We start from the raw sequence: 12,580 nt of genomic DNA on the forward strand, positions 1-12,580 counted from the left end.
GAGCTATGCAACGCCATTCAGGCCCTGACTTCAAGCCAACTAAGAAACAATGGGCTATTATGTTGACCCCAACAGTTCAGAAGCAAAATTCCATTTATTGGTGGTTAATGTTGAAATTTACAAAATTAGAATAGCATATTGCAAGAGCTTGATTGTTGTTAACATAGTGATGTTAGGGATAAGCACTAGCGCCATGTAGCACCAAGGTTAATTGGATCTTGACATGATAGACACCAAGATCATGGTATAATAACAAGGATGACAACATGTAGGCCGGGGGCTTTCCTCCTATTCGAAAAAAAAGTGTAATATGCATGTTCACAACTTTACCAATAGTCTCTGTTACACAATTCAAACAGTGCATTATTCGTTAGTCTTTGAGAAATGTGCACAGTAACGACATATGCCCTGTTGATTGTCAATTCACCATAGGTATCAATAATAAGATATTCATAGGCTATTGTTTGCACTGTTATGCACCATTAGCCCATCAGGGAGACAAGTATCATGCCATCTGGGAGACGATATGATTGTTCATCGATAGCCACAAAAAAGTACCAAGGCTCCAACACATCCAAAGAAAGGTTAGGGACACTAACATAGTCTATCAGTAGCACCGCAAAAACAAAAAGTCTATCAATAGATATTATATCGTGGATGACCATGCAACCCATCCATGTGCACTAAAGGAATTATAATCAGACTTTTTATTTAATTGAAACAATGTCATTTTTTCCAAAGTACTTAAGACACAAGGTTGTAGAGATAGCAACAGCTAACCTCAGAAGCCTAGATCATTGTGAATCGAAGGATGCCAGATATAAGTCAGTTCACCAGAATCTAAGTTGTCAAAATGACCGCCATTCGATTTTTTTCCGTGTCAAAAAGGGGGAAATAACTTATCTTGGTGATATTCACCTCTTACCCACCTCAATATCACGATTTTCTACAGGAGGAAAGTGAGAACTTATTGGGGTGGACTAAGTGAAGTGAAACCCACAAGATCAAGATTTCCGTTCGCAATCCCATCTCCTACCCTAAGTTCTCCTTTTAGCTTGTCTCTTGCTATCTCGGTTTGTTGCAACCTGATAGTAGGTAAGCATGTCCCTGATCTCTTCACAGGTAAATTGGTGGATGCATCTAAAAACAACTACCTATGCTTTAGTAGAGAAAACAGACAGCTCCCACATATATATAAAAATAGAAAAGCTGCATTATCGAAATTAAGAAGAGGGCCGGTGGTCCAAATGGAACAAGAAAATAAAGAAAGGAAAAGGAAAGATGTAGTAGTAGTAAGTGGGCATAGAGCTGGTGGTACCTTGTCAGCCATTCTAGTGCTGGTCGGCTCCTCCAGCTTTTCCTGTTCTCCATCACTGCTGCCTGCGGGCGCATTCACTGCTGAACATGAGATCTGCATATGCATTACAAGCCTCAATTCTTGATAGCAAATAACAAATTTCTATTTAGCAAGACCGTTGACTGTTGGAGCAAAGATAAAGAGGGGAAAGGTTAGCCACTCTGTATACTGTATTTTACACCTCAATTTCTATGTACCTATCAATGATATTTAAGATCCAGACAAATATAGAAGAAAATGTTTGGTTCAAAGAGAAACTGTACACACACGCATAGCCACCAACAACCCATGTAGTACATCTTATCTAAACACAAGTACAATGTTGAAACATTAGCACCGCCAACAGTCAAGTTACTGGAGAAACATTATTTATTTTCAGTCTGGTGTAAAGATACACCAGAAAGCGGATAATAGCTAGAGACAATTGCTCAGTTCCAAGAAAACACACACACACACAGAAAAAGAACATGTTGGAAGAAGAGAGAAACATGGGTAAAATGAATTAATTATCAGCGAAGACAAAATATGGTCTTCGTGTCTTGTGCGGTGCGGGTTGCAGCAAACCATGAACGGACCAAAGATTCAGAGAACTGAAAAACAAAATGGCCGTTCGACTACAGAACAAATTCAGATACAACTTTTTTCACAGATACAAAATTTCAGTGGGACGTCTAGATCTATTTTTGGTTGGGGGTGTAAATGGACCACAGGAACGGTACGTCGGATGCGCAAAAATTTCCCAAGGTGCTACTAGTACAAAGATGGAATGGGAGAGGGCTAGAACAATCATTTCCATAAATGAGTGGACAGTACCTAGAACACATGGCTGGGCACGCGGTACTGTTGGAATAGGAAGGAGAAGAAAATGCAACAGGCGTGCTCCTGTTGATTCAACTTGTTAAAACTTGGGAATTTACTGAGCTTCGTCAGAAATTTTCTTGGAGAGAAGATCACCGAAACCAGCTAGGAAGCGAGGCATTTGCAAGAATCCTCTCCTCCCGTTGAGATTTGAGAAAGAAGGGCAAAACACCAGAAATCGTTTTCAGAACCAAGATTAAGAAAGGAACATGAAACCGCCTGCTTAGTGCTTACTGACGTGAGAGAGAGAGAGAGAGAAGAAACCAAAAGCACCCAAAACCAGGTCATAGCTCACAAACCGATGAGATGGCTAGAAACCAAAACTTATCTATCCCCAGCCCAGAGGAAGAAGAAAAAGAGCTTCTCTGATGAAATGTGGAGAGAGAGGGAGAGGGAGAGGGAGAGAGAGAGAGTATTACGGTCTTGGGAGGCGGCGGGGAGGGAGAGGCGGCATGGGAGGAGAAGAAGGAGGCGCAGGAGAGGCCGATCCGCTTGGCCGCCGCCCGCCGCCACCTCGCCAGCGTGCCTTCGCCGCCGCATCCCCCCGCCATTGCTCGCTGCCCCCCCCTGAGCTACAGCGCCATAGGCCCTCCCTGCCCTGTTTCTTGCTGTCCTAGGTGGTGGTGTAAACGCCCCTGCTTTGGCTGCCTTGTGGTTCTTGTACTCCATGGACCGAAGGGGCCAAAGGTCATGCCGTCATGGACTCATCATACTTTCTCTCTCTCCATCTCCTAGTGAGTGAGCAGAGTTGACAATTGCAGTATGGCCCTTGTCATATCCCCATTTGGATTTTAAGCCCTTGGAAAACAAAGGAACGGCCACCTTGTCGGCGTCTAGAACTCTAGATTACTCCCGAGGGTGTTTATGAAAAAAGAAGAGTACTTTAGCGGTGGGTGCATTCCGAATTCTAAATCATCTGAACGCCTTTATGCAAACCGTCCTTGCTTGCTGAGCTGCTGCTCGCTGTGGTCCCACCCCTGCGTCTGCCTTTTTCCTTGGGCACGGAAAGGACAGTTTAAAACGCATGCGTAGCGTACTGACTTTGGATGATCGGTTTTCTTGAAAACTAGCCTAGCTTGGATTATCAGAGGTTCACATTCACTGGCAACCCTGGCAAATTTGGAGCAAAGGCTTGAATTGGAGGAAACATAAATCTTTGATTGTAATTTGAAGAAGAAGAAAAATCTCCTTTTATACTTTGGCGGTGTGGAATGACCGTCAACTACGAAGCATCTGCGACGACTTCTTCGATCTCAAGATCTACCAGCTCAATCTCTCGAAGGTGCTTGTAGAGGTGAATTGTACATGCGTGTGTTTATAGAGATGACTGTGTGTGCATGTAAGAGCAACTTCAATGGGCCGACCCAAACGGACGGTGATTTCGTCCGCTTTTTGTCCGTTTGGGTCGGCCAGACGGACACGGATGCCCGCTTCCGCATTTGGGTCGGCGCGTGCGCCCAACGCTGGCCTGAGACCCATTTTGACGACGCAAAAAAAATGAATGCATGCATATTCAAAAAAAGAAAAACATCATTAATTAAACATTAAAGTCGGCCACAAAGGCTGGCGAGAGTCCACGCGTCCACATTTGCATTAAAAAACAGCCTAAACTACGAGGCGGCGCGCTGCCCTAGGCGTCGTCGTCGTCCTCGGGGTCCGTGAGGTCGACGAGCGTCGGCACCGGCCCGGCCCAGGCGAACGCCGTGTTCCAGAGCGCCGCCATGTTGGGCTGTCCTGGGGGGGGGGGTGCGGCCGCCTGTGCAGCCGCGGCCTGGCGCGCTGCTCCTCCTCGAGGTCGCGCTCGAGCATCTCCTCGTACTCGCCGCGACGACGCTCCTCTGCCAACCGGGCGCTGGCGCCACATCTCGAGGTACGCCTGCTCCTGCGCCGACGTCGCCCCCAGCCAAACCGGTGGCACGGACACCCACTCGCGCACCACTCCTGTTCAGGAGAAGCGCGCGATGGCTCGGGCTCGGGCTCCGGCTGCGGCTCCGGCTTGATGGGGGGCGGCGGGGCCACCGGCGGCACCACGTTGTCGCCCGCCGCGGAGAGGGCAAGGGCCTGCGCCATTGTCGCCTCGTACCGGGCCTCCTCTTCCGCCGCTGCCGCCTCCGCTCTGCGCCGCTCGTCCTCCTCGCTCTCCCGGTAGACGGCCGCAAGGGCCGCCTGGTAGGCGTCCTCCACCGCCTGGTCCTCCTCGCGGACGACGAGCACCGGTGGCGGCGACCTTCGATCGACCTCGCGCACGCCCCGTCGCCTCGCCTCCTCATGCTCGAAGGCGAACCACCTCGCCTAGTTGGGCGAATCAGTTGCGTAGGCGGGGTCGCTGCGCTGCTCCGGCGTCAGTAGCGCCCGCCGGCGCCGCACCTCCTCCGCGTGAGCACAAGCCGACCGCAGCGCCGCCGGCACTGGGATCCTATCTGGATCCAGATGCCAGTCGTGCGGCAGCGTAACGTCGGGATACGGCAGAGATTGGCGGTGCTGCCAGTGCCACTCCGCCTGGTGCACTGGCACGTTCACGCGCTGCCTCTACCGGTGAGGTGCCGACGCCGGCGGAGGCGTGAGGAAATGGGTGGCGGGGGACTTGCCCTTGGCCTTGCTGCCGCTGGCGCCGAAGAAGAGGCCCATCTCGTTGTGGTTGTGGTGGCTAGGGTTTGCCGGCGATAAGGGAGCAAAGGTGGGCAGATGTGGACGGCGAGTTTGGACGAGGACGGCCTCGCCGCACGGTCGGCTTAAAAAAGGACGAGCGCCGTCGCTGACGCGTGGGCCCGTCGTCATAAATTAAGCTGACCGCGTGGGCAGCGGGTAGTTGGACAGCCGCCATGTGGGGACACGGCGGATAGCGAGAAGGCACGCGAAGCGTCCGTTCAGCATCCGCGTCGACGCATTTGTGACGCAAATTTGGGCCGCAAATGCGTCGACGCAGACGTGATTTGAGTTTGGGTCGGCGCATTGGGCCGCCACTTTTGTCCGCGTTGACCCAAACGGACACAGGGGGATGAAATGGGGCGGCCCTTTGGAGTTGCTCTAAGTATCTGCGTGTTTTTCAAAAATAGATAGGATGGCCTCAAATAACAACTTAGTACATTATGTGGAAAAAGAAATAAAGTGTCATGTTCTCTTAGATGAGAAATTATCTCGTGGAAACCAAGTAAAAATGAGAACACCGTGGAAACACTACAGTGATGTTTCATAAACATGTGAAATTTAAAATCCAATTTTATATTCAATTTGACCTACCGAAGAAACAAACTCAAAAAAAAAAAAATCACCACGACATGCCACTGTACATTAAAGAACTCGTCTTCATACCTCCCAAATGAATGTAAGTTCAGACTGGACATGTCTATAATCATCACCTCCCTAAAATCAACTCTAGCAGAGTGGTCATAGTGAATTGACTGTAAATGACGTGACAACTCCTTAATCTTGCTAGGAAAGTATCAGGTGCTACCATGCTACCATTTTCTAAGAAACACATTTCCAAAACAAATTTTGAGCGTTCACAAGACATATGTTTACACTTTGCAAAAAGTTCAAATAAAAATCAAAATACACATCATGAAAGAAAAAGACAAATCCAAATGTAAATAGTACTATTCCCTCCATTCCACAATGTAGTGCTTCCTCTATCCTTGTGCTTCAACTTTGACTATAAATTTAACTATCAAGACCGATTGCGGCGGGGGCAAAAGTTATATCAGTGAATTCGTATTCGAAAAAAGTTTTTAATTACGTAATTTTTTCTCCCGCCGCAGTCGGTCTCGTTCGTTAAATTTATGGTCAAAGTTCGACCTCGGGAAGCGTGGGCGCACTATATTTTGAAATGGGGGAGTATCATTTTGACTTTTTGTTTTTCTGTGACACTATTCATGCTGATTTTTCTTTCCTTTTTTGTTTCTCATTGTGGGTTTTGAATTTTGACTTGAACTTTTTACATATTGTAAACACATCCCTTCTAAACACTCTCATTTTTTTCAATTTTTTAAACATTATTTTTTTGTAAAAAAAAGATGACAGCAACATGGAAGCACCTAATGTGTTGGAGCATAGGATATCTACCCCGCTCTTAGACCGAGTACAATAAGGTGATGTACTAGGTGGGTTGTAAGACTTGAAATATTATTTTGTTGTTAAGTTGGAGAAAAAAAAGAGAAGCGGGCTATAGATTAACAACCGGCTATAGCACATGCTCCTAAGCGTTATGTGAGAGAATGAGATGGGTCATGCATCAATAAAGTAACGCATATATATATATATATATATATATATATATATATATATTGTATTTACCAGTTATAAGCTTGACTATATATGATGTGATAGCATCATATAGCCTACTATGAACCACGCTCTCAGAGCAAGTACAATAGGAGGCTTATAGCCCGCTTACATGGCAATTTTGCTTATATGCAGGAGAGAGACATGGAAAAGTAAGGGGAGTGGGCTCTCATGTAAGGGCATCCTCAAGGCGGACCCACAAACCGCCTGCATCCGTCCAGACTGCGCTGTCCGGACCGAGAAAGTCATCCAACGCGGGTCTGTATCGGTCAGTGGGGCGGTCCGGACGCGATTTCCCAAATTTGAGACAAAAATGGGGGAGGTTTGCGGGAGTTCGGACACCCGAAACATAGGACTCCGATACCCCCGACCCACCCATTCCCCTACCAGGTCCCATTTCCTTCCACTTCGCCCCGTCTCCCCCTTGCTTTGCATCCGCACCCTCCACCTCTGTCGCCGCCGCTGTACGTCTCCTATCGCCATAGAGGCATTGCCAGACGTCCGCAACCAGCATCGGCGCGCCCGCTCGCCGTTACGACGGAGCTTTCCACCCTGGAGCCATTTGTACTCAAGCACACTCTACCCCCTGTGGACGACCTCCATGGCAGATACCACACTTGGCAGGTGTTCGGTCAAATGCCATTGAGCTTTATTTTCAAATGCTATGTCGCTTTGTAGAGTACACAGGATGACCAGCTACTCGACCATGAAGGATGAGTTGTTGTGCAATGCGTGGTTGGCCGTATCCATGGATTTCATAGGCAGAAGCAGAGGGGAACCCTCCCGGGAGCAAGTGCATGAGAAGTTTCACGCACAAAAGCACATTGCGCACTACGACATGCACATCATTCAACCACGCAACGTGAGGTCGTTGTCGTATCGCTGGCACGCTATCCAGATCAGTGTCACCAAGTTTTGTAACGTGGTTCGTCAGCTAGGCAAGGTGGCCACTGCATACAGCAGAGGACGAGATCGTAAGTTTTTCTTCATATTGCTCAACTTGTTGATTGATTCATTTACTCAATGTTGGTCTACACGTTATATGTAGCCCGCACATACTGCTGTGGTGTATCACAGGATAGAGGGACGACCATTTACGTGCACACACTGTTGGATGAAGTTGAAGGGGGAGTATGCGTGAGGCGACATGATCCGTTCATGAAAAACTCGTTGGACATCCAGGATGTAATCGAAGTTGAGACCTTATTGTACCAGACTTAATTTTCATGGTATGTATAGATGATTTGTGCTATTTTTTATCCAAAATTTGATGAATATCTGCATGTTTGCATAGATTTAGTCCGGTTTGTTAAAATGCGGGTTGAAATATATGCGGCTAGCGTTGTATGCTGCTAGCTTTGGGTTGCCGTTGGAGATGCCTAAATGTTAAAGAACCTATGCACGTGCTTCTAGACAATTGAAAATAAATATGAAAAAAATAGAAAGAAGATGAGAAAAAGTATTATTTATGGCCAATTTTGTTGTATGAGTGACTGTAAAAAGTATAAGTGATATACTCCCTCCGTTCATAAATATAAGTCTTTATAAAGATTTCACTATGAACTACATACATATGTATATAGATGTATTTTAGAGTATAGATTCACTTATTTTGCTCCATATCTAGTCCATAGTGAAATTTCTATAAAGACTTATATTTAGGAACGGAGGAAGTAGATGATATGACAATATTCGTATAGGCAGCGGTTGGTTGTAGTATTAGACTAGTCACAATAGGGAGTAACTTAGACCAGTAACATCACATTTTACTAGGCCATGTTACTATCTTCACAGTGGGTAGTAACATATTGTATGTGTGTTGTCATGTTATGGTTCATTTACTAGCGTATAGACTCATATTGTCTTGGTATATGTGATGTTACAGTAACTAGCTAAGTTACCATCATCACCTCTCTCATCATTAAATATGGGTCACACAAGCAAAATTATCTTGAAAAATGTGATGTTATTAGTGATGTTACTTCAACTGTGGCCAGTCTTAACGATGCTGTTAGCAGGAGTAGCAGTCTAGTGGAGCAGCGTGGGCTGTGAAGCATGGCCGCCATTCAAGTTCAGCACAGTCTGTGAGGCAGTCGGTCAGAGTGGCGCAGCGCCCAATAAATCCAGTGGAAGCCTTTTCTTTTCCTTTCTTTAGCTCGTCTCTTGTCTTGTTCTTTCGTTAGCCCTTTTCTTTTATTTCACCACAACAACTTCCACTGGGAGTGGTGCACGCTCTAGCCAGGGGAAAGAGGCAACAGCAACAGGTGCAACAGTGGTAGTCATTGGGCATGTCGGTGCGTGTGTGCGTGGAGTAGTTGGATTTGTTGCAACAATTTTACTATATGTTCCCCACTGTTGAGTACAGAGGAATGCACAGGACTATTGCAAGACAAGATCCGTTGTGGTTGTTCGGTAGTTGAAGCCATAGCGAGAATGGAGGAGAATGGTTATTCAAGATGGGAATGGGTCGGGTTGGCCCGCCGGGTCATTGACCTGGCCCAAAAAGTCGAGGCCAATGGGGCGAGTGGGTTGGCCTTGAAAGATATAGGCCAAAATCACTATTCTGATCTTGTCAGCGTTTATTATCACAAACTAAATCCGACGTGAAAGTATTTCACGATTTGACCCTTTTAGAAACGATAGGGCCCGTGGCGTTTCCAGTCAACACCGAAACGCCGAAAAAGCTGGTGTTTCTGCCCTAGCCCACTGCCAGGCCGAGGACGCGTTGTTTGCCGACGTGGCAGGCTGGAAACGCCAACCCATCCAGCATTTCTGAAAACGCCACAATCAGTGGCGTTTCTGGTGCAGATATTTTAGGTGACCGTGGGGCTTTCACCCACCACTCACCACTCACTCTCTTCTCCCCCATTGGCCTATCCCGAGCTCTTGCCCTTTCCCCCCCTTGTGTCCCTCACTTAGCCCCTCACAAATCCTTGCAAATTGATTGGGTTGGTCCGTGGATCCGGTGTCATTTCTGTTCGTTGAGGTAACCTCCTTCATCTCACAAATTTGTATTGGTTGGATTTGTCCATTTGGATTGATTTGTTCTTGTTGTTCCTAACTCTAGTTTTGAGCATGGATCTATAATGTGATGTTTTGAGTATTGTTGTTTCAACAGTGTTGCATTTTGATGTTGTTGAGCATATCTTATTGTGGGTTATGGCTAATGTTAATATTTAGGGTTAGGGTTATGGCTAATGTTAAGATTTAGGGTTAGGGTTAGGGGTTTTGTTAGCAATGTGGTATATTTAGCATTGTACATTTCTTATACTTATATTACCATTTTTTAGATGGACAAGATTGTGAATATTCATTATGTTGACAAAGAGGCATTTATGAATGTGGATATTGTTGACAAGTATGAGGAAGTGTTGATATTTCTTGAGACTCCTATTTATGAAGAGGTTGTGGAAGAAACACGGATAAGATTAAAGTGGGTGGATGCAAGTGATCAAGTTGAATTAGTAGGAAGATATGATGTTGGGTCGGCACACAAGTGTCGAATGAAGACAATGCCTATCAAGTCCAATTTGCATTGGGCTGCATATAAGGAGGTTGTTGCATCCTCGGCAGTCAAGTCACTCGAAGTCTTTGCAAGTAAGGTGGTCAAGGCTCCTCTCTTTCATGTTGACTTGAACCAAACCTTAGTAGATGATGTGAGCCCGGTTAGTAGTGTGCCGCCTATTGTTGAGTATAAAGTTGAAGTGGAAGCCAATGAGTATCCCCAATATGAGTTCGGAGGTAGTGCGCCGATGAAAGATGATGGCGATGACTCTGACGAAGAGTATGAGAGGCACCACAACATTGTTGGTGATGTAGAGGCTGAAGTAAGGCATCAGGACATGGATCCTGACATTATCTATCAGCGTGCTTGTGTGGATGACTCAGATGATGAAGGCCCGGTGAATGAGTTGGACGAGGATGGCTTGACAAGTTCGCATTAGTCATCACTTCACTTCTTGCCTCTTTTTGCAGCCATCTTCCCCCTGTTGACGTAGCCCTCTGGAGTGTTCTGCCATCCAGGACGTCGGATGGTTCTTGAGCTAACTCGGCGTGCTTCTTCAGAAGGCTGAGAAGGTTGAGTTGGCGGTGGAGCATCTTCCATCTGCGAAGCCCCAAGCTCCACATAGTCCAGATTCGCATCGTAGTCTGTCTCCTCCTCTTCATCTTCCTGTTCATCAATCCGTGCTCGGATCGAAGAAGCACCTGCTCGGCTGGAAGATGGACGAGCGGAAGAAGCACGTGCTTAGCTCGAAGATGGACGAGCGGAAGACAACACATCCATTCTATATTGAGCACGTGCACACACATCCGTGAATGAACCGCCATGGCAAGAAAGTAAAGCGGCTAGTGTTCGGCAACGATTCACAACCTTCTGCAGAGGCAAAGACATTGACATGTAAATATGCAAAAATAGTTCACATGACACATGTTCATATTAAGAGGGCCTCTAACCTGTAGAGTACTCCTAACGAGAACGTCTGTTTCTCTACCAGGTGCGCGGCCAAGCACCACATTACTATCATTGACACATCTCCATAGCTCCGTGCCCTGAATAAAACTTAAGTGACACACCACTCATGAAGAAATGTCACATGTTCAAAAAAGAGACAAAAAGACATACCACTCGGTCATGTAGAGGGCCATAATCTAGGTGCGCTCCAATGGTCTCCCTAATAGAGTTGTTGAATGCACCATCAGCAGCCTCACTTGGCATTACTTCCAAGCAATCGGCATGAGTCCAAGCACCCTTAAGGATAACTCTGTACTCTTTGCGAAGCCACTCGAAATGCCTTAAATATGCCCCCTCGTCGTTGTCAGGTGTGTGATCATCTTCAACTCGGGCATTCCTCTGAGCATTCCACATGTCCACCCACATAAGATGGTGATCCTCCCAATTAATGACATTCTTGTTGTGTTGCCGGCTCGTCCCACAAAGCATGATAAGTATCGGCATCATTTTCATTTTTCCGTGGTTACACATTGATCAACATATGGTACAAGAAACCCTCACCTATGTAGCACCACACTTGTCTCAACATACTCCGGCGGGGTGCGTTGTTGTACTCCAAATTGCTTCGAAACACGATGTGGAAGATGCCACTCCAGCGCAAAAAAGCATATCATGGGGAAACACACACGCCAAAGATGTTGGTCACGAAGGCACATATTGCTCAAAGGGAACTGCCTAAGTACCATGTACGGCCTCCAATTAACCTACATCACAACATGTCACTAGCTCATGCACAACAAAAAAAATCTGTAATGATGGCAAGGGATTTGATAATTACCTGGTTGTAAGTAAGCATGTCAAGCTCGCTTATGTATGCCTTGTACCGCCCCATGGCGGCGATACTCGACACTTGGACATTATCCCACGTGTATGCGATAGTGGGATATCGCTCCTCATCCCCGTCAAAAGGTGTGATGCCCCCGATTTGACTGTACACTAATCATACACGCAAACGTGTACGACCAAGATCAGGGACTCACGGGAAGATATCACAATACAACTCTACAAATAAAATAAGTCATACAAGCATCATATTACAAGCCAGGGGCCTCGAAGGATCGAATACGTAGAAGAGCTCGATCATAGACGAGTCAGCGGACGCAACAATATATGAGTACAAACATAAGTTAAACAAGATGCCATAAGATCCGGATTTGTCTCGTCGTTCTGAGCAACTTTCATGTATAAAGTTTTTTCATCCGAGCTACGGTTTATTTTCTATTAATTTCTAATTTCTAAAGTTTAATGTTTTTTGGTTTATTATTAATTTGAATTAAAATAGAACAAACATTTGTCACCTAGCTCTATACTAGCCTGAGTGTATGACCAGTGTGGTCCAGGAGTGGTCCAGTCAGCAGAGTTGACCCAGTCAACATTTGACTGGTCAAAAGGTGAATAGTGTTAGGTCCCACTTGTCATTGACTCTGGCTTTATTATAACAATCATTTTTGTTTAACTAATAGTGGGGCCCTTCGGCCATAGGATCATTAGGCAAATTAGGTCTTAATTAAACTATCTAAAACTAGTTAGCACTAACTAAAAGGGGTGGCCCCACTAAACAGTGGCTCAGC

The 12,580-nt window shown here is 46.1% G+C and overlaps 1 pseudogene; it reads right to left on the reverse strand.

Moving 5' to 3' along the window:
* The window catches only part of LOC123103454 (probable E3 ubiquitin-protein ligase WAVH2), a 5,734-nt pseudogene extending 2,835 nt beyond the window's left edge, over positions 1–2,899 (reverse strand).
* Between the last annotated feature and the right edge of the window lie 9,681 nt (positions 2,900–12,580).

Source organism: Triticum aestivum, chromosome 5A (assembly GCF_018294505.1).
Source record: "Triticum aestivum cultivar Chinese Spring chromosome 5A, IWGSC CS RefSeq v2.1, whole genome shotgun sequence".
Lineage (NCBI taxonomy): Eukaryota > Viridiplantae > Streptophyta > Magnoliopsida > Poales > Poaceae > Triticum > Triticum aestivum.